This window comes from Poromitra crassiceps (genome assembly GCF_964638095.1).
Source record: "Poromitra crassiceps genome assembly, chromosome: 4".
Taxonomy (NCBI): domain Eukaryota; kingdom Metazoa; phylum Chordata; class Actinopteri; order Beryciformes; family Melamphaidae; genus Poromitra; species Poromitra crassiceps.
In genome coordinates this window covers 37,863,678-37,886,237 of record NC_139626.1, presented here as the reverse complement: position 1 = coordinate 37,886,237, position 22,560 = coordinate 37,863,678, and the positions used below count along the sequence as shown (strand labels likewise).

At 43.2% G+C, this 22,560-nt stretch overlaps 1 long non-coding RNA gene across 1 annotated transcript; it reads right to left on the bottom strand.

Moving 5' to 3' along the window:
• Positions 1-603: 603 nt before the first annotated feature.
• LOC310776166 lies at positions 604-22,511 on the bottom strand. Its single transcript, XR_014552695.1, has 6 exons — positions 22,386-22,511; positions 3,753-3,827; positions 3,596-3,661; positions 3,260-3,493; positions 2,251-2,331; positions 604-636 (listed from the first exon to the last, which is right to left on the bottom strand). It is a non-coding gene; the product is annotated as an uncharacterized lncRNA (long non-coding RNA).
• Positions 22,512-22,560: the final 49 nt, after the last annotated feature.

Genomic DNA, 22,560 nt, shown 5'->3' with positions numbered 1-22,560 from the left:
ACACCTGTAACGAGAGATGGATACTTCAGATAGTTGTATAAATACATGATGCACACACCACATCATACATTTTTTATCTCAATCTCACCTTATTCTTTAGTTTGGATAGTGTGTGAAAGACAAGCATTCGGTCCTGAGCGAAAGCAATTGAAGCATTCCCAAGACAGAGAAGAGGACAAAGCAGAAGCAAGTAGGATTAGCAGCAGTAACCTGTATCAAGAAATATTATTTTTCAGAATTTAAAGAGTTGGTTTAAAGGTGTGAAAGGTTTAGGCATGATGCAAGGTACCAGCAGAGGGTATGCTTGGCATCCAAACTGCAGTATAAAGATAAAGAAAACACCATACCCAGACCTGAGTTTTGCAAAAGGAGGTAAAGAATTATAGGTATAGAAGGTTATAGGTATAGAAGGTATACAATTACAAAAAGTCAGTCATTTGGTAAAAAGGTCTCTTTCCTTGCATTTACAAAAAAAAAAAGTTGTTTCAAAAGGTCTCTTTCCTTTCAAAAAAAAAACGTGACTGCTGACAACAGTCGCTAACGCAGAAGCAGAAGAAATGTGGCATAAGTAGATGAAGGAACATAATGGTGTTAAGCACTCACCCAAAACTACAGCACAGATGAAGAACACGCCAGCTGCAGGCAAAAGGGTGGGAGTTAGGGATGGGCATTTTGAATAAATTTCCATAATCGAAATTCGGGAAAATTAACAATCAATTATCGATTATCACTATTCACTAATAATTATCTTCTATCTATAAAAGGGAGCTAGGGCTGTCCCACTGATGACATCATCAGTGGTGTCATAAATTCACACACACACACACACACACACACACACACACACACACACACACACACACACACACACACACACACACACACACACACACACACACACACACACACACACACACACACACACACACACACACACACACACACACACACACACACACACACACACACACACACAGTCCCAGTGATGATATGCATGAAATGCAGCAGAACCACACACTCACGCATTTGACTCTCTACTGCCCACTGGTGGATGGATGTATTGCTAACATGATACCAACGTGAAAGACGCATGAAAGTATGTGGGCAGTGATGAGATTACACGGTTTGAAACGGACACATTTATTTTCGTATGAAAATGGAGTATAAATGAGCCTTAAGGCTGAGGCTATAGTTCAGTGTCAGGTCATTCTCACTTGAATATTGCACTTGTAAGACTGTTTTTTGTTAATAATAAGAAAAAAGAAAAAAGACAGACTGTTCTGCGAAACAGTCTGTAATTCACGCCCACAGAACATGGACAAAGGAAGTTGGCAGGAAAAAACTATTCAGAACGGAGGAAGTTCGAACCAATGCAGGTGATTATTATCCGGGACATCCCCCTATCAGTCTTACGGGCTCTACACACCAACATGAGCGATGTACTCGCTATGCTCGCTATCGCCCAGTCAAGGTTCCTACACACCGCCGACGAGTCTAAGCGATAAACTCGCAGGCACTCGCAACTCGCCCTGCAGCTTGGTTGGCTGCCTTGCTGTATTCCCGTCTTCAATTGGTCTATTTCGGTTTTGGCCCCTCCTCTCGTCTTGTCGCCTGCGATGTCCACTCGCCAGGTCTCCCAGCATGCTTTGCAAGCTGGTGAGCGACAAGATGGCGCGGGGGAAGGAGGGGCATTTCGAAATCGACCAATTGAAGACGGAAATACAGCAAGGCAGCCAACCACGTTGCAGGGCGAGTGCGAGTGCCTGCGAGTTTCTCGCTTAGACTCGTTGGTGGTGTGTAGGAACCGTCAGCCCTGCCCCGCCGCTACAGCGTGGTTGGCTGCCTTGCTGTATTTCCGTCTTCAATTGGTCGATTTCGAAATGGCCCCTCCTTCCCTCGCTGCCCGTCTGTCGCTCACCACCTTGCCAAGCATGCTGGGATACCTGGCGTCAGGACATCGCAAACGACAAGACGAGAGGAGGGGCCAAAATCTAAATAGACCAATTGCAACGTAAAAGTAGAATTTCTTCTTCAGTTTACTGCTCCACAGACAATAGTAAATCTCCCCCTTTTACCACAAAGCCAGACCACAAAATTACTCACATTATCTGACACACTGTTATCAGCAATTTACAGCATGGTAAAAAAAAACTTTGCTACAACAGCTAGCCAAATATGCCCTCAAAATATCAGCTACATATCCATATGACTTCATTGTGATCATGTGCACTTTTTCTGTTTTCCCTGCACCTGTCATGTGCTGAAATGATCCTGCGCCGCTCCCGTTGGTGGTCAGAGTAACAGAGGGACAGAGGCTGGCAATATCTCCCACTTAGAGAGAGAGAAAGAGAGAGAACACACGTCTTTACTTTCATTATAGTTTACAGTTGTGCATCTCACATTCTCACACTTTAGCTTTATTCATCCATACTATCAATAGAATCTGTGACAATCACACATTCAACTGTGACGTCACACACACACACACACACACACACACACACAGACAGTAGTTCAGAAAATAATAGAAGTGATATTAGATTGAATCACCCGAGTTATTGGTAGACATTTACCAATACACAGAAGAATATGATGCAACTCCTTGTCATCTCTGCTTTGAAGCTTGGCTCTACTAGATTTGCTGCAATGAGTGCTGCTTTCTGCCGCCTACTTGCGCACATGTCTCTGTGAGACATATGTGTTCAATTAAAATAAAAATTTGGTCGAACAAAGGTCCATCGGAACATCACAACGTCTAACTTTTGTGATGATTCAGTGCCATATAAGTAGCCTAATAGTTATATCAGCGTCTGCATAGTCAACAACTGACTGTTACATCAAATAAAGTAATTCAGTATTTCAACAATGTCTATTTTTTCATGATTTTGCATCCCTGTTTAATAATTCTCAATCATTTATCAGTTATAGGTCAGGGTCCATATAAGACAGTGTCAGAGTCCGGACCGCAATCTGCCATTTGGTGATGCCTGCCATATAGCATACTACAACATATATCAAACACACTCACATTCAAGCAATGGGCAATTTAGAGTGTCCAATTCACCCGACTTTCATATCTTTGGACTGGATGGGTCCAGGGTGGGTGGGTGCCTGAGGCTTGTGTGTAATTTTCTAATTCTACATAATCAGTGTCACCAGCTGTTGAATCTGTGATTGTTTTCTATTAATTAAAATCAGTTTCTGAATTAGCTCACGAAAAATCACATTGTAGATGAAACCATAAAAGTGAATACTCTACCTGCAGTGATGTTCTTCATATCAATAAGATGGCCGTCCTCCAATTCGAAATCGCATAGATCGCTTGAATTCACTGACACCCAATTATTGCAATTGCAAAGTTGCTCGGTTGGTAGATCTCTTGTACAGGTGCCAGTTTTTTTCACCGGTTCATCTTTATTTTCACAATACACAGTCATATTCGCATGGCATCCTGTGATATTGGCATTGCAGGCGTAGATCATGTAATTTCCACCTGCAAGATGATGCATCTACTGTATGAGTAAGCCACATAAATAACAGGTAAAAAAACATTTGCAATACATTATTCAGACTGTATAAACAGATTAAGACTTACTTGGGCTTGGTGGAATTGACAAGTTCTTTGAGAGCCTTATGAAACCCAGTAGAAAGATGAGGAGTCCTGTGAAGACAAAAGTAGAAACTAAATTAGAACATCAGATGGTTGGTCGACATGGACACATTTTAAAATTGGTATGAGGTCAAAAACCTACTTTTGTTACAGATCATTGTTGAACTCTGGGTCTTGAGCAGATGAGGTTCAGGAGAAATGATGCAGTACAGGTAGGCTATATGGACACAGAATACAGCATATCAGCACTTTTAATTAATAACACACACTTTTAATTAAGTCACTTTTGTGGTATTTACATAGACTGCATGAATTCCCTAACCACTAACCAACTTGCCAAACCTAACTTGCAGCGTGAACTGTCACCTAACCCACTATGCCAAAAATCCAGACTAAAAAAGACTAGGGGGGGGGGTAAGGGGGGTGCGCATGGACCCCTCCTCATCCAGCCGCACTGGTAGGGTTAGGTAAGGTTTACGCAAACCTAAACCTAAACCAACCCTATATCACTGATAGTCGGGGAGCCATGGGGTTGAACGTTGTTTCGTCTGATATATATATACTGTATATACAGTATATATATACTGTATATATATATATATATATATATTTATACCATGGTCTGGGTGAATACTCGATTCTGATTGGCTGCAGAGTGTCCATTAAAAAGTGATAATGTACAGTTGGTAAAGTCGGTAAATAGTCGGTAAATAGTTTCAACAGTGTTATCAAGAGAGCAGTTTGAGCTCTATACCCCCGTTAAGGGATAATATGGCACTTTTGTAAGTTGAGAAAAAAAAAGAGTTGGTCAAAGTAAGTATTTAAATCACCCCTGTGTGCTCAGTTTATCAAAAATAACTCTTATTTACAATTTTGATTTTCGTTTCGGAGATTTCCCTCCCCTGACAGAAGCCGGCTCTGAGCCATTAAGTGCCTCTGCAAGCTGAGCGGGGGCGAGCTGCGCCCTCCGGGGGCGAGCCGAAATGGAGGCAGAATCCTGACTGTAACAAAACTGCCCTCACACGTGTGAGCATCATGTCCCATGTTGCGGTCTGAGCGAGGGGACTATTTTCTCTGCGGTTCTTAAATCATCTCCAAGGTTATAAAAACTAAATTTTGATTGCAAAACACATGAAAATATAAATGAATGGTCTTGTTTTGTTGGCAAGTGACCATGGTATAAGCGGAAGCAACCCGTCCTCGGCTGGCGCCTCGGACCGGTTCACGCTTCTCGCGTCATCCCTTAAAAAGTGATAATGGACACCTCGTCGTGCATTAACCCTTACATACCGGTATATGTGTGTGTGTGTGTGTGTGTGTGTGTGTGTGTGTGTGTGTGTGTGTGTGTGTGTGTGTGTGTGCAGGGCCGGCTCGCCCTACAGGCGAAACAGTTTCCTGCCTGGGCCAGGGGCGCCAGTTCGGCTAGGGCGCTCTGTAGCCCTCACAAAACAACAAACAAACAAAAACAAAAATCGCTGGTGTGCGCCAAGGCGCCCCCTCCTTTTCTGAACAATCAGTGCCTGAAATTGGGCACAGGATTGCGGAAATCCCGCATCTGTTTGCGCGAACCGATGTCTATGAGTGCGTTTACATGCAGACAATAAACGGATAACTGAGAATAATCAGTTTATGGCAATAATCTGATTTCTGCGTTTACATGTACTTTAACTCATTCACCGCCAATGACGTCTTTGACGTGTTATCAGCAATGGCCTTCCCCGCCAAGGACGTGTTTGACGTGTTTTTGTTTTTATTGGTGCAGCGCCTGCAGCAAACACTTGCCCAGCCTGTCACACAGACACAGGTCCCTGCCTTCAAAGGGTAGCCGACAGCACGCGATCAAACACATACCGCAGCTGTTGTTTTGAAATTGAGCAGAGGGAAAGCAGAGAAGGGGTAACGCTTCCTTGTGCAGACAGGAGAAACGCAATTGAAACGCCGAGCTGGAGTCGCCTTCCTCTGTGCCAGCCAGGAGAAAACGGGAGAAAGTAATCAAGAGATGTGTTTGATCATCGGAGGAATGAGGAAATGATCGATCAGTTTGCGAGGGCGGTGAGGACGTGTTGAATAGCCGAGGGGAAAACGGGAACGATCATAGATATGACAGGGAGACATGGACGAGGACGGTGTACCAGAACAAATCAAAATAAACACAGGAACAGCTAGGCAGCAGCGGGCAGAAGGCACTCACAGCAGCCCGCTGTCCTTCTCAAGAGCTCTTCAGTTGGTTCATGAAATCGCTGGGCTGCTCGCCCTCCAGTGTTGCTCCTGGCCAATCCCAGCGCCACAGGGCGTGGTTATTGCTTATCCTATGTTGGGTTAGAAATCTAAAAGGGGGATCGTGTGTGTGTGTGTGTGTGTGTGTGTGTGTGTGTGTGTGTGTGTGTGTGTGTGTGTGTGTGTGTCTGTCTGTCTGTCTGTCTGTCTGTCGGTGTGTCTGTCTGTCTGTCTGTCTGTCTGTCTGCACACTCACACCGAGTAAACTGTATTGTTGAATGTAAAAAAAAAAGCACTTCATGTGTGTATATATATATATATATTTTTTTTTTGTCATTTGTGTCCTAACGAATAATATTTACATGTCTGATGTCAATACAGTTCAAAATAAAAGAATTGAGAGTGAGTTATGCCTGAGATTGTGCCCTTTTACAAAAATGCTTTTTTCTCCCTTTTCTCTTCCCAGACAGGCTTTTTTGGTGAACATGGGGTGTATAAAAAGGGTTATAAGTAGAGTACAGAACATGCTAAAAGCTAACTTTCTTTTTGGGGGTGAAAGTAGAGACTTAGATCTTCATTTCGAGGTATTGGACATCACTGTAGTCCTAGTACAGAATTTACTGTGGGTCTTGAAAGATGACCAAACATTATGGAAATACTTGGCCTGTGCCAAAAATGCCAGTCAGATATTGGCAGTGAATGAGTTAATAATCTGACAATAGGAGAAACCCGGGTTTACATGATTCAGTCAATTAGTCGGATTTCTCTCCAGAAAGGCAGCATTAATTCCGCAATAAAACAACAGAATATAGTTGCAAAATGCAAAATCACATTTTCCTAATTTATTTGTCCAGCGCAGAGGATGGTTTAGGTGAAAATTAGGTTGTGTATCTCGTCTACTTTACTAAAATTGGAATAGGCATCGCGTCGCTTTGGAAGTGCATCTGTCAATAATATTTCCAACTTTACCGAGCACACAGCACAGAGGCAGGCAGGTGAGGTGACTTAAGCACGTCAAATGTTCATGACCCACAACGTGTGTTGAATTGAAATACTCTACCTGTCAGAAAACGGACAGAATTTGTCACGGATATTAACGTTATGTGGGTCTTGTGTTTTGAACGACTGAGTCTGTTGTCCGTAGGCTACGTGTTTTTTTTAATCTGTCATCTGAAAAACATCGTCACGCACGCACCTTGGACAATGCGTTTTATTAATAAATTCATCATTCTATTTGCAATCCGAGACAAATGTTCGTCCCTGTAATGTTCATGGCATGGCACTGGGGACTTTATTCGTGCAAGCAGACACCACAGTCGTCTCCTGTAGAATATCGACATTTCAACATGATAGCAGCAGCGGTGCCTGTTAGCAGAGCTCCCCGCTCCGCTCAGCCAGTGCTCACTTTCATCTCGTGAAGCCGGGTGTGGTTTGCTGTGGCCGGGGGAGAGGGAGGAGAGAGGGGCCAGTGAGTGCAGCGCGTCTCTCCCTACCTCACGCGCTCCTGTGCTCTCTCCCGCAACTCGTACATGCGCAGATATATAAACCCGAAAGAAACCCGGTTAATGTGTATACATGCAGAGAGAAGACCGATTATTGGCCAGAAACCTAGGTGTGTTTATCGGTTTATTCATAACCCGTTTATGACCATAAACGGATAAAGCTTATCAGTTTATGCTGTTTACATGACCACTTGAATAATCAGGTAACTCAGAAATCCGCTAATAAACAGTTTATTGGTGTGCATGTAAACGCACTCTATGTTATGGTGCAGAACGCATACAACTGGACAAGCCGCTTGTCACAGACAGGATCCAGGAGCAGCATCAGTGCAGCAGCTGAGTAGCCTACGTCGGAGGATTGTGGTTACGCCATCCGCGGTCGGAGGTGGTGGTGAGTGTCACTTCACCGGCCTTAGTGCCTTCTCCTCCCCGTCAAAAGTGAAACAGGAAAATACATTTTAAAAGGCTGTAGGCTGCTTTAGTTTAGTTTCCCTCTTTCTTTTGTTTTGTTTCTGTTTGACATCTACTAGCGTGTAATCCTGGTCGCTTTCAGTAGTCTGGAGCCATTTTGAAACATTTCTGCTGATTCAGGCAAACTAATTGACAAAGCACCCGGATGATTTTTATTGTGAAGAACCTACAGATACAGCTGTGCTGCTGCTGCTGCTGCTTGCCAGAGACGTGCACAGACAAGTTTCAAATCAAGTCTCACCTAGGGCTCCAATTTGAGCCCTCTGTGTGTGTGTGTGTGTGTGTGTGTGTGTGTGTGAGGGAGAGAGAGGGAGGGAGAGAGAGGGAGGAGAGAGAGATGGAGAGAGGGAGAGAGAGGAGAGACAGAGAGAAAGAGGGAGAGAGGAGAAAGAGAGGGAGGGAGAGTGTGTGGAGACTAAGTGTAAGATTCCAAAACGTGGTACTCTCTCTCTCCTATTAAAGTCATGTCCACACATTCATCCAGGGCCAACAGCAGCACAAGGCAGGGGGAAACCCAGGCGCAGGCAGGAATAGATACTCTGGCGTGGCTCTCTCTAAAACTTGCACTCTGAACACGGGTGTCCCCCAGTGATCTGTCCTCGGCCCCTTCCTGTTCCTTCTTTATGTTAGGTCCCTTGGTCACGTAATCACTTCCCACGGTTTCTCCTACCACAGCTATGCAGATGACACTCAACTTTTCCTCTCTTTTCCCCCTTCTGACACCCAAATCGAGTCACGTCTGGCCGCTTGCCTTAAGGACATTGTCTCCTGGATGACTGTCCATCACCTCAAACTCAACCTCAGCAAAACCGAGCTCCTCTTCCTCCCTGGGAAAGACTGTCCACTCACTGACCTCTCCATCACCATCGACAATATCACTGTACTGCCGTCAAGTACTGTTAACACATTCACTGCCAGCCGTTTTTTTTTTACTGTAGGTAGGTTCTGCCAGAGGGTTTTTTTGAGGATTCTGGCTTATCTTTCAAGACCCGAGGATTCTTTTCTGCTAAGATTTTGTGAACACACAATATCTCAAAAGAACTAATAGAATGTGTGCTTTCTCTGTCTAAAAGAGTTAGTTTGTAGAGTTAGTAGTTATGTAAGCATTAGTAGTTGAATACAGCATGGTTTCAGCGTCTGAAAAATTATTCAGAGATAAACGGCTTTTTGTGAAATTCGATAGAACAGTCACTTTAACCATTCATTTTTGGCATCAGTAAGACGTCAGACATCTAAACAATAGTTTTGAACAGTAATTTCCTCCATAACAGCAGGAAACCCCCCTCTGCTTCCAACTCCTCCCTCCGTGGGCGTTCTCCTCCGCCCTCCTTGGCTCTGCAGCGGGTCTGTGACAAACGAGTTGCTGCTTTGCTGCTGCTGCCTGGCAGTCTGGATGGGGCTCGCTGGATGGGTTTCGCTCGTTTCTTGGCGGTCCGGTTGAGAGCTCTGATGAAGCTCTTGCGATTCTGGGCTTATTTATGGTGCGTGTTTCAAAGTGTGCATCCAGTCTATTCTTGGAACCCCCCACCGTTGCCACCGCTGTGCATCAGCGCGAAAGTGAAAGCGTTTTCGCCATCGATTTTACAGTATGAGAACGGCTTCCTCGCGCTTTTCCCTCCATTTTTGGCTCGCCTCTTTCTACTGTGGAGAGACATGTCGCCACTCAGTGGGTCGGTAAAATAGATTATACACATTCAATACCTCCAATTCTGGTATAGGAGACGTAAAAGGGTTAGATCAACGTCCCACCGTCAAAAAAAAAAAATCGACGTAAATTTGACGTAAAAACACGTCATTGGCAGTGAACCGTTGGATTTTGTTTGACGTAAAAACACGTCATTGGCAGTGAACGTGTTAAGAACCTTGGTGTAACTCTAGATAACCAGCTATCCAACTCAGCCTTCATCACAGCAACTGCCCGCTCCTGTAGGTTCTCCCTGTATAACATTAGAAAGATTCGTCCATTCCTCACTAGAGAGGCGGCTCAACTCCTGGTCCAGGCACTCGTCCTTTCCCGCCTTGACTATTGTAATGTCCTATTGGCGGGGCTACCTGCCTCGGCCATCCAACCCCTCCAACTCATTCAAAATTCTGCTGCCCGTCTGGTGTTCAACCTACCTAAATTCTCCCATGTCACTCCTCTCTTTCGTGACCTTCACTGGCTCCCCATCATGGCCTGTATCAAATTCAAGACCCTGGTACTGGCCTACCGAGCAGTTCACCGATCAGCCCCGCTCTACTTACAATCCCTGGTCAGCTTCCAAACATCCCACCATTCCCTCCGCTCCTCCACCTGCACGGCTCGCCTCGCCCCTCCATCGCTGCATGACCCTGGGGGACGCTTGTCTCGTTCAAGACTGTTCTCCTCCCTGGCTCCTCAATGGTGGAATGAACTTCCCCCCTTCGTCATGCTGGCCGAGACACTGCCGATATTTCGCCGGAGACTAAAAACGTATCTTTTCGGGCTACACCTGGGCCCCTCCGGAAACGTTTAACTCTTATTGATTGTATGTGTTTCTAGTTATGTTTTCACTGAATGAAATTTTTCCATTTTTCTGAATGAATTGTATTGAAATGTGATGTAAGTCGCTTTGGATAACGCTTTTGGCGTCTGCCAAATGAAATAAAGTAAAGTAAAGTAAAGCAAGTGCCAACAGCTAATGAAGAGTGATTAAATCAGTGGTCCTCCTCAATGTGGGGTGTGTGGACCACCAGCCGTGGGTCCTTGAGGGAGTTCCGCCAGGGGGGTCCCCACCCCAGCAAACTGATGAAGTGTTAAGTGTTAAGCTTTGCCATTATTCAATTGAGAAGTTAACACAATTAGAGAATGTAGAAGACTGTTTTGATCTAGTTTAACTGTTATATCTAGATACAATGGAGATAGTTGTGGAATTGTGTCTGAAAAATATATCTAACAATACATTTATTCTATTTTTATTCTATTTATTCTATATATTTGGGTCTGAGAGGGAAAAAAATACTTTTCTTCAAATGGGAGGGGGCTTAAATCACTAAACCAAACAGATGAAGAGTAAATTGGAGGATTGAATCTGGATGAAAATATCAAACGCATTTTGCCTAAATTCACCCAGGATGGTTTGCATCCATTTGAGTTAGCTGATAAGAGTGTATCGCTTCTCCAACTAACTGCCCCTGTTTTGAGGTGTTTTGAGGTTTCGGAGCCAACTGCTGCACAACCAAAAGTCCCACCGCCAATTGGCGGTTGTTGGCGTGGGCGGTTGAGCTGGGACCACATTCCTCACCACACCCTCACCACACTCTCACACTCTCGCTCTCTCTCTCACACACACACACACACACCATTGGGGCGGCTGTAGCTCAGCCGCCCCAATGCAACATGTGCAACATGTGCAATTCGAAATAACGCCTCAGGAGGTAGAGCGGGTCGTCCACTAATCGCTTTGGATAAAAGAGGTCGGTGGGTCGATTCCCGGCTCCTCCAGTCTGCATGTCGAAGTGTCCTTGGGCAAGATACTGAACCTCAAATTGCTCCCGTTGGTGTGCCAGCACCCTGCGTGGTAACCTGCCGCCATCGATATATGAATGGGTGAATGTACCTACTGACTTTAAAGCGCTTTGGATAAAAGCGCTATATAAATGCAGGCCATCTACACACACACACTCTTCAATTTCAATTTCAATTCAATTTCAATTTCAATTTATTTATTTGTTCGATAGGGGACAGGTGTACATTAATGAACATTAAACATTTTTTTTAAATGCATGACAATTGCAGTCACAAGACTGATTTCCATTGTTAGTTCCCCTGCCAGATGATACAGGCTTAGAGTCCTGATAGGGGTAAAAAGTAACATAGTGCAACAAAAACATATTTAAAATGTAAACACAATACAAAGTGCAAGTATGCAGAGATATACAATCAGATACTGAGAACCTGAGTTTGAGATCTACATAGCTAAGTGTAAAATGCAAAGTACAAATATACAAGAATATACAGTCAGATACTAAAACCTGAGTTTGGGATCAACATACAGCTAAAATGTAAGATCTACATAGAAGACTTACTCAACAGATATAAGAGAAAAAAAAATAAAAAAAATACAGAGAACAACACACATATCCATACAAAATAAGCATACTGTTCTATACCCTAGTGATGTGTACATAGTTGAGTGGACTTCAGCCATCTCTTCAATTGACCCTTAAACATGCCTAGTGTTGGACATTCCCTTATGGCGGATGGAATTGTGTTCCAGAGTTTGCCACCCTTGACAGACAGAACTGTCTGGCCAAAGGTGGTGCGCCTGTACAGGATAACACAGTCGCCTCTAATTGAGGCTCTGGTGGTTCTGGTTGTGGATCCAGATACAGGTCTCTGATTGATGTACTCATTTAGCGGGGGAGGGGCAAGGCCATTTAGTACCTTGAAAACGGTGCATGCATATTTAAAGGAAATGAAGTTATTGAAACTTAGTAAGTTGTGTTTGACCAGGATGTTACAATAGTGGTAGGAACGGGTTTTTTTGTCAAATACTTTTAGTGCTCTCTTGTAGAGTGACTCAAGTGGTTTGAGTGTGGACATGCATGTGAGAGACCAGCTGGTCACACAGTAGTCCAGGTGAGAAAATATCATAGCATGTAAGAATGTCCTGGCAGAATCTACAGACATGCTGTGTCTAATGTGTTTGAAGTTGAGCAGGTTGAATTTCACCGAGTTTGCAACCTTTTTAACCTGGTTCTTAAAGGTCAGTGTGGGGTCTAATATCACACCTAGGTATTTAAATTCTGATACTAATTCCAGTTCAACATCATTGAAGAAAACATTCGTGCGGGTTGCTGCATGAGGACGTTTGGTGAACATCATGCACACCGTTTTCTTGGTGTTCAACAAAAGGCAGGATTCAGAAAGCCAATTCTGTACCTCAGATGCAGCGGATGTTAGGAGGCAAGAGTCCTCCGCGATGTTTTTAGCAGGGGTGAAAATTACTGCATCATCCGCATACATCTGGGAGTGCAGATTTCAACAGAAATATGGCAAGTTATTAATAAATCTCTCCACTCTGGACTTTACTTCCCTGTCTCCATCCCCGGGGAGGGTGAGTCATGGGAGAGCTGGGGGTGATTTGGAGTCTTCCTCTGATGAGTCACTGACCACACACACACAGACACACACACACACACACACACACACACACACACACACACACACACACACACACACACACACACACACACACACACACACACACACACACACAAACTGCATCCATTGTTTGAAGCCAGTATTGAGCAGGAATGGGAAGAAGATTATAGTAGCCTAAATACAACAACAAATATGACTTTGATAACAAAACAATCAAAATAAACTATTACATTACTGATTAGGCCTATAGCCTACTTCTACAGATAAACACACAATCAGCAATCTCAACAGACCGACTGCATGAAAGTAGCCTAACCGGGTGCTTCTAGGATTTTAAGCCATTGTGGGCGTAACCCAGACCTCTGTAGCCTGTAGTTTCATGTGGTATAAGTATTAAAAATGAGCCCGCCACAGCAGGAGAAACCCATGTCATACACATCAATCAATGAATCAGATCCTTTATTAACGAGAGCTGAAAAAGTAATGGCCATCCCTGTTACAGTACATTCATATCAATGTTGATATCATTAAAGCATTTAGTTGACTGTGAAAGTTATATTAAAAAGCTGCAGAATATGAACAGCAAACATTTTCCAAATATACAATATACAAATATACCCAGACCGAGTAGGTAGGCCCTATTCACCTTATTCACCACGCCCACTTTTTCTCTCTTCCGCGTTCAACGCAAACGTATTTGTTCTTCCGGTTCAGTGCTAGTTGCGAAGGCCACTAGTGGCTAATAATATTAGCCACTAGTTAGTTATGTTATATGGCAGTAAAATGCCACTGAATGACCAAATTGATATAACCGTTAACCATTTCGAGTAACACTGATTCCATACGGATCACCAGCGTTAGTTTGTTGTTTATAACGTGGCTATATTCATAACGTTTCTATCTCGGATGCGTTATTTCGAATCGCACATAGGTTACGCAACCTAACATTGGTGCGCAACCTAACGTCCACTCCACTAACGTCGTCTTAAGAGCACAATATTCCTGGAATGCAAGTTTAACTAAACAGTTACATATCCTCTGCATTCTACATAAAATTAAGATATTACGGGTTGTTTTATTTTGCATGTTACATACGTATTGGCCAAGATATGTTAGTTTATGGCGGAGTAATTCTGCCAGTTTAAATGCGGACTGTGCGCAGCCATCTTGCCTGCGGAGTTTTTGGCAAGTCAAAACGGAAATACTATTACAAAATGACGTAATGCGGAAGCGTCCATGTGTGAGCAAAGAATAAGGTGAATAGGCCTATACTGATCAATTAAAAATACTGATAAGTTATATTGTGGTGGAATTTTGCTAAGCGCACAGGCCGTGAACAGTGAAATCGTTGCTCTCAAGGAAGTTGTGAGCAGGTCTTATCTCGGGAAGCAGAGGGCCGCCTCAGAGCAACAGGGTGGTCCCTGTGACTTCCTGAATGAGACTTGCGTGCCAGGAGGCCTATATAAGAGCTGTGAACTTACAATAAAGCAGACCAACTATCTATTCCAGGACTGTGTGACTGTCTCTTTCTTAGAGGGTTTCTGAGGGTATCTGAGGGTTTTTCTTAGATCGGTTTTTAACTTCCACAAATTGGCGCACCAACGAGGGGCAATTGAAGGCTCGAGTAGTTTGTGGGCTGAGGATCATGGTGTGAGGTGTCAACCTGTGGCCACGAAAAAAGATAAAAGGTAAGGCAATTTAAGCCAATTATTAAACATTAATTAGTGATTCACACACCATGACGCAGCACGGCAAACTGCTCCCACCTTAAATAACGAACCAAGGGGGAGAGAGGACACTGTCTGGCTGGAAGAAGAGAAAGGTCCACTCATACAAAGAGATACAGGGACCCCTAGGGGGTAACCACTGCTCGTTGTATGTTTTACTAAATTTTATTTAATGCCAAAGGTGGCAAGAGAATGAGCTGAGCCCAGCTGAGGACAGCATACATGTAAATAAGTTTCCGATCGAAGGCCAAAAAGTGGCAGGAATCTTCAAGCCCTGGGGATTCAAAGGGAGGCAAAAAGATAAGCCTGACTGTAATAACTGAGTATTAAGTATATTATACCATTAACAAGGTTACTGCTTCAAGAGCTCTGAAGGTCAGAACCAGTGAAGTTAAGGTGTAACTAAAAGAAAAAACTCGTGGAAAAGTAGCCACGATTATAACAGGCCAGAAGCGAGTCTGAGAAAAAATATTGCAGTCATTATGAGTGGGCAAAATAATTATGAGTAACTTAGACAGAAATAAATATTAGTCTGGGCAGACTATAAAAAGCTTGCAGTGCATGGGCATACATCGATACATCGAAGCATGAACAACACACAAGCGTATAATCACACATTGTATAATAAGAAAATAGACACGCATGATCGCATGTAAAAAGCAACGTATTAGGAGACAATCCAACAGATACACATTAACATATAACATATGGAAAAATGATGTACAAGTTATGTTTTAAATGCTGCTGAATGCTTGTGACTAATGCTGTGTTATATGCGATGCAAGTGATTAAGACTAGTCCATTAACGGCTGTGTTGAAAAAATGATGTGCTATGTACAAGTTGTGTTTATAAATGCTGCTAAACGCTGTGATTAAGGCTGTGTTATATGCGATGCAAGCGATTCAAAACTAGGCGGTTGGCGGATGGCTACTGTTGTTCCTTATGGTTTATATAGGTTGTTTGAATCATTGTAATGCAGATGAGGAATGGTGAGGTTCCATTATCTAACAGCTACATTAAATGGGAACAGTTTGATTTGGATCCAAGGAAGAGGTGCAAACTTCAAAGTCCTTCTGACAAAAGTATTGTGTTATTATAGTGTATAGAGGAACTTTCTGTGTTGTATAGTATAGTCATGAACAGGACATATTCAGTTAACGCGTGAGGTGTGGAGCAAAGCCACAGTCGAGAGGGCCGGAACTGTCACCTACAGCTCCTTCTGTGTGAATGGACTGGTAGCAAGAGCAGCTTCCTGCCCCCTGAACCAAGGCTGCAGTGTGTGGATTCTCAGGCAGGCTCCAAAGTTATTTTGAGAAACGGGCGTGCTGCCAACTGCACCATTGGTGTGCCAAGAGCTCCCCCCGCCCTTGACAATGACAAGCACAAGCGAGTCGACTGACCAACAGGGAAGCAGAGACTAGACACAGATACATACAGACTGGGCCACAATACAGACAGGCCAACACATAACACAGTGTACATTATAAGTCTATTAAACAAGTACAATACTGTTGAGCTTGATCAACTAAACAGTATAACTTAAAACCAAACATGAGTATGACCGCAGTAATAATGTACCAGCTTGGTACCAAATAGAAACTTGATTGTTAATTACAGGCCAGTTGCAGCCCCTCAGAGGCTAGTGGATCCTGAACTAATTGAATTTTTTGGCCGAAAAAGTTATCTTTAGAAAAGAAAAAGACTGAACATTTACTAGTATTTGTATGATGGCTAGTGCTAATTTCAGGCTGTGCTAATTTATTTATTTTTTTACTTCTAAATTAAGCAAGTCCTTCTGTGCAACATCTTAGAAATCATTTGGAAACACGTGCTAGCCGTGTTTTATAAAACATTTGCATAGAGGTCTCCTCTATGGTCATATGCATCAATAATTCATCTCTGAGAAAAGAGCACTTCCCCATTCCATCCATCCAGCCAGCCAGCCTTTCCTCCCCCTGTGGACATCAGCTGACTGACTGACTGACTGACTGACTGACTGACTGACTGTCTGTCTGTCTGTCTGACTGACTGACTGACTGACTGACTGACTGACTGATGACCACTCTGACCCAGAGTCTATTTCGGCACGTAGACTCTGACTGACTGACTCGTAGGTTGATGACAGGTTGTTAGCTACTGTTGTGAAATATTGTCAGAAACAGGAAGGATGTGAGCTCCACATGCCCTTCTTTAGCCTATAGTAAAACACCAACAAGAAAGAGGAAAGAACTGGGAGCCTGGGAGGCTTCATTTAGTGAAACTGAGATTTTAGCTTTTTACCACAGTCTGATTGGTTTGCAATATGGCCATTTAGAAAGTCTCAGTTTCAACATAGGCCTTCTAAGTATACGATCTGATGCACTTACAGCTTCACAGCCAATTTTCCCTCTCAGCCAGTAAAGGGGAGGACAGGCGTGTGGGAGAGGAGGAGGGAAGATCGGTCCAATATGCATCTTAGCCACCACTTAGCCATCGAACAGATTCAAGAGGGAAACTCTCATAGTTATATAGCCTACTAATAAAAAAAGCTATAGGTCAAGGTACTGTTTTACCACTAACCTGAATATAAGACACAATTTTACTTTTTTGTTGCACTTCTCTGTTTATACTGATGATTTTAGCTGGTGTTACTCCTCTGTCCACTTGGCTATTATTTTTCACTATTTTAACTATTTATGTTATATTTGTACTATGTTGTAAACGGAGTCCACAGCACAAGAATTTCACACGTGATACTTGTAGCACGGAGTGACAATAAAAATCTTGAATCTTGAATCTTCAACAAAATAAGCTCCTGAAATATGCATCTGATGCAGGGTACTAGATGTGAAATATGCATCTGATGCAGGGTACTAGATGTGAAATATGCATCTGATGCAGGGTAGCCTACTACTAGATGTGAAATATGCATCTGATGCAGGGTACTAGATGTGAAATATGCATCTGATGCAGAGTACTAGATGTGAAATATGCATCTGATGCAGGGTAGCCTACTACTAGATGTGAAATATGCATCTGATGCAGGGTACTAGATGTGAAATATGCATCTGATGCAGAGTACTAGATGTGAAATATGCATCTGATGCAGGGTACTAGATGTGAAATATGCATCTGATGCAGGCTACTAGATGTGAAATATGCATCTGATGCAGGGTACTAGATGTGAAATATGCATCTGATGCAGGGTACTAGATGTGAAATATGCATCTGATGCAGGGTACTAGATGTGAAATATGCATCTGATGCAGGGTACTAGATGTGAAATATGAATCTGATGCAGGGTACTAGATGTGAAATATGCATCTGATGCAGGGTACTAGATGTGAAATATGCATCTGATGCAGGGTACTAGATGTGAAATATGCATCTGATGCAGGGTACTAGATGTGAAATATGCATCTGATGCAGGGTACTAGATGTGAAATATGCACCTGATGCAGGGTAGCCTACTACTAGATGTGAAATATGCATCTGATGCAGGGTACTAGATGTGAAATATGCATCTGATGCAGGCTACTAGATGACCTCCACGATTAAAAATAGGATTGGCCCTCTCTCTTCTGCTGTCCGCCCTAACCTACGAAACTTAGGGGTCTTTTTCGATCACTCTTTATCACTTGACGTCCATATCAAACAGATCTCTAAAAAATGCTTTTTCCACCAACGTAATATAGGTAAGCTTAGATCAACACTCTCCTTTCCTGAGATGGAAAAAGTTAATCCACGCTTTCATCTCTTCACGTTTAGATTACTGTAATGCTCTTTTCCCATTGCTCAGTAAGGCCGCCCTACGCCGCGTGCAGACCATTCAAAATGCGGCCGCTCGTCAAACAGGAGATGTCACATCACCCCGGTTCTCACGTCACTTCACTGGTTACCTGTTGCTTATAGATTCCAGTTCAAAATGATCACCCTCACCTACAAAGCACTACACGGTCAGGCACCTGAGATTACATCTCTGATTTACTTCACCCCCATACATCTGCTCGCTCCCTCAGATCCACTGATCTAAACCTGCTTCAGGTTCCTCGCACTCGCCTTAAGACCCGTGGCGACCGAGCCTTTGAGCCCATACCTAAACTATGGAACAACCTGCCTCCGCCCCTTAAAGCTGCTGTTTCCGTGGAGTCTTTCAAACGCCACCTAAAGACTCACCTTTTTAGAGAAGCATTCAGTGCCTGACACTTGTCCAGCTCTGTATCCCTGTGTTGTTGTTTTCCTTATGAAATGTATATCTTTAAACAACATGGACAGTTTACTCTCCCCGTTGTTTACTGACTAGAACACTATGTATAGCGATCGCTATTTCTATTCTCGATTTTAATAGTGTATAGTATATCTCTGTATTTGTCTTATGTTGTGTAAAGTACTTTGTGATCTCGGTCTGTGAAAGGTGCTCTATAAATAAAGTTATTATTATTGTCACAGGGTGACTAGTGTCTATGTGTGTGTGTGCGAGAGATTGAGTGCCACGCCTTCTACTCTTGCCACAGGGGTTTGATTGGCACCAATAGACCCTTCTCACGGGGGCCATTTTGTGTCGAAATCGCAGGGTAAACACAGGTGCAGGCAAAACACTAATGAGGGTTTCCAACTTCCAATCATGGAAATTGGAAACCCTCATTAGTGTGTTGATTTCTGTTGGGTTGAGCAATAACACTTTGCAACATGCCTGGACCCAGCGAGCACAAAACGTTTTTTCAACGTTGATTTTTAGTTGAAATCTGGGTGATATTGGGTTTGAACGTCTAAGACCTAATTTCACCCTCTTTTCAACCGGCTAAAATGCGGTTACAACGTCAACGTGTAAAAAAACACAATTTGGTGCATCATATTGTTAAAACATTTGTTGTAGCTTGGAATAGAGGCAATATTGATAGTGTGTGAATTGGCATTTGTCCATTTTATTGTGTAACTGAGAGTTGAAATCTGGTCTATACGAAAACTACATTTCAACGCATTTTAGGTCACATGAAATATCATAAATATGGGACTATATAGGCTATGTGGTGCCAGCAAAAAGCTTCCAGGACACAACTATGGTTAATAGTTTAGCGCAATACTATAAAATAATGAATTCAGTTCCTGCAGCAACGCGCATGCGCAAGTACTTGCTAGCTATACTAACCGTGACTGACTAGACTAGACCAAAGCAAGTCTGCACCGGTCTGCACCAAGTGCGGAACGAGGTGCTCTGGGCACGCTATGTTATTGTATACGAGGCTCTGTGTACCTCCTCAGTCTCTGGTGTTAAATTAAGTTAACCTCTGAAGCCATAGGCTACAGCCTATAGACAACACACACACACAACATAATTTTAGTCTGTTACATTAATATAATAGTCTCGTACACATCACATAAAATAACTTGTCCTCCGATCGTCGACAATCATGTAGTCTACAAGTTGTGTGCGAGATAGAGTATATATGTGCCCAGCTCTCTACAGAGTATAAGAAAATGTATAGCTCAGCGCGTACAGCGGACTGGCTTGAATGTGGGAAAGCGGGGTTCGAATCCCGTGTGCGCTGCTAAATCTTTAATTTAAGATCCTGGTGAAATATGGTCTAAATCTGAACGTTCAATAAACGTCTGCAAATAGTGGGTGAAAAAACTTTCACTTTCAAACCTTCCTTGCACGTTTTTTCAACGTTGACCCTAAACGTTTTTTAAACATCTTTTCAACCGAAAAATGCTCGCTGGGGAGAGGAACAAGCAGCCGCAGGGCAGGCTACGGTGATGCCATTTGTTATGGGAATGCCATGGGTGCAGAGGTTTAGTGGGTCAGGTTCTGAGGTGAAATTGGGAGAATGGAAAACACAGATGGAAACCATGTTAAGTTTCCAACCAATAAGTGACGCTCAAAAAACAGATTTTCTAATGGGCTTTTTGGATGGTGACGCAAGAAGAGAAATCTTGACATTGGAGAGAGAGGGGAGGAACACTACACGGAAAATATTCTCTGTATTGTCCCAGTTGTATGGTGACACGACTCATGTATCTGTTCTGAGATCCCAATTTTTTAACTGCAGACAAGAACCTAACCAGTCCCTCAGATCCTACTCCCTTCACCTCTGCGAGCTGTTTTACAGGTTAAAGCGGAAAGATGATGCAGGCCTGGAACACGGCGACGCCATTCTACGTGACCAGTTCATTATGGGGCTACGAGAGGGGCCCATCCGACAAGAGCTGAGGCGCCAAGTAAGAAAGACTCCAGCCCTGGCATTTGATGAGTACACTCTTCTCTACAGCACTTTACCAGCGCAGCAAGCTATTTATCGGCGCCCATATTGATGCCTTTTAAACTATAGTTATCCATCAAGTGGGGGTTTTAATACCAGCGCTTTAACGTGGGCTAGGCTACGACAGTTGGACTGGGTCTTATTTCGTTTGATTTGAAGTGTGTTTATTTGCAGTGCAATCATAACATTTATTTATTTGATTTGTTCCTGAGTTGAACTCTTGGTGTGCCGTGGACTATTTTTATTTTGTTAAATCTCTTCCCAGCTAAGCCTTATCGAGTGCCCCGTTTTAGCTTTAACAACAGACTGATTTTAAGGAAGCCCATCACCCTGACGAGATATCTGTTTTTATTCTAAGCTGCTGCTGTGATCGGCCGTCCCCGGCAGACGAAGGACTCGTCTGCTGCCTGTCTCCGGGAGTGAGGACAAAGGACAATTGAGGACTGGAACTTCCATGAACTTTGCACCTTTTTATCCATTGGATTAGTTTTATATATATTGTTGTAATAAAGGACACATTATTTTATTCTGCCTCCGCCTTGCATTTTGTTGTTGCTCCCCAACAGAAAAAGGGTTTTTATTATAAGACACCACTACCCGGTGACATTATTATTAGGGGTTCAAGCCCTGAAGGGGCTGAAACCCTATTGTTTTTCTAAATCCGAATATATTATTATTATTTTTCATCTGCCCCAACGCAAATTCCCGTGAGTTGGTAAATGGTAGAGACCTGACATTTGGCCCAATGAAAGATATTGTTGGCTGGTAGGTGCTCAAAAAAGATTTTTTGAATTGGCCTGAAGGTGGCGCTATAATCGACGGTTTTACGTTAAAGGCCTTAACTTCCACGCCGTTGGTCCGATTTTCAAACTTTTTTTTTCCAGATGTTCAGGTGAACCTGCTCTACAAGTTTGCCATAAGGACCCTCAATGTCCGCCTGGAAAGTTTTTGAGATATTTGGAAAAGTTTGGAAAACACATTTTTTGCATCTCCTCCTAGACCGTTGGACCGATTTCCACTAGAATCGACAGGAAGCATCTATGGAGCAAGCTCTACAATCCTGAATTTGGAATTTTTGAAATCTACTTTAGTTTCGGAGATATTGATCGTTAAAGTTGTGAGAGGGCGTGGCCTCACAGCTAAACTGTCCTCACTTCATGACCGATTAAGGAATCTTCACGAAACTTGCAGGAGGTCTTCGGAGACCATCCTAGACCATGCGTGTCAAATTTTGTGCAATTCGACCAAAAGGGGGCGCCATAAACGCCAGAAATGGGCGTGGCTTAACATAAAAAAGGCTGTAACTCCACACCTGTTTGTCCAATGATCGCGAAACTTGTCAGATATATCAAGGAGGATGTCCTAGTCAGAATCAGAAGCTTTGTCATCTGCGCAAGGCTTGAACCCCGCCCATCGCCGCTTGCGGCTATATTTATTATTATTATTATGTGAAATATGCACAAAACTGCAAAGAAGGGAAAAGTTTATCTTACCTTGAGCTGAGAGGAAAATCTGGGTATTGTAATCCGACAGGCAAGTGCAGAGCGGTCCTCTAACATCTACAAATCCATTCTAGGCAAAACTCCTCTCTACCTCTCCTCCCTTCTACACTTCTCCAGTTCCGACTACAATCTCAGATCCAGTAACTTCATCCGACTCTCCGTTCCG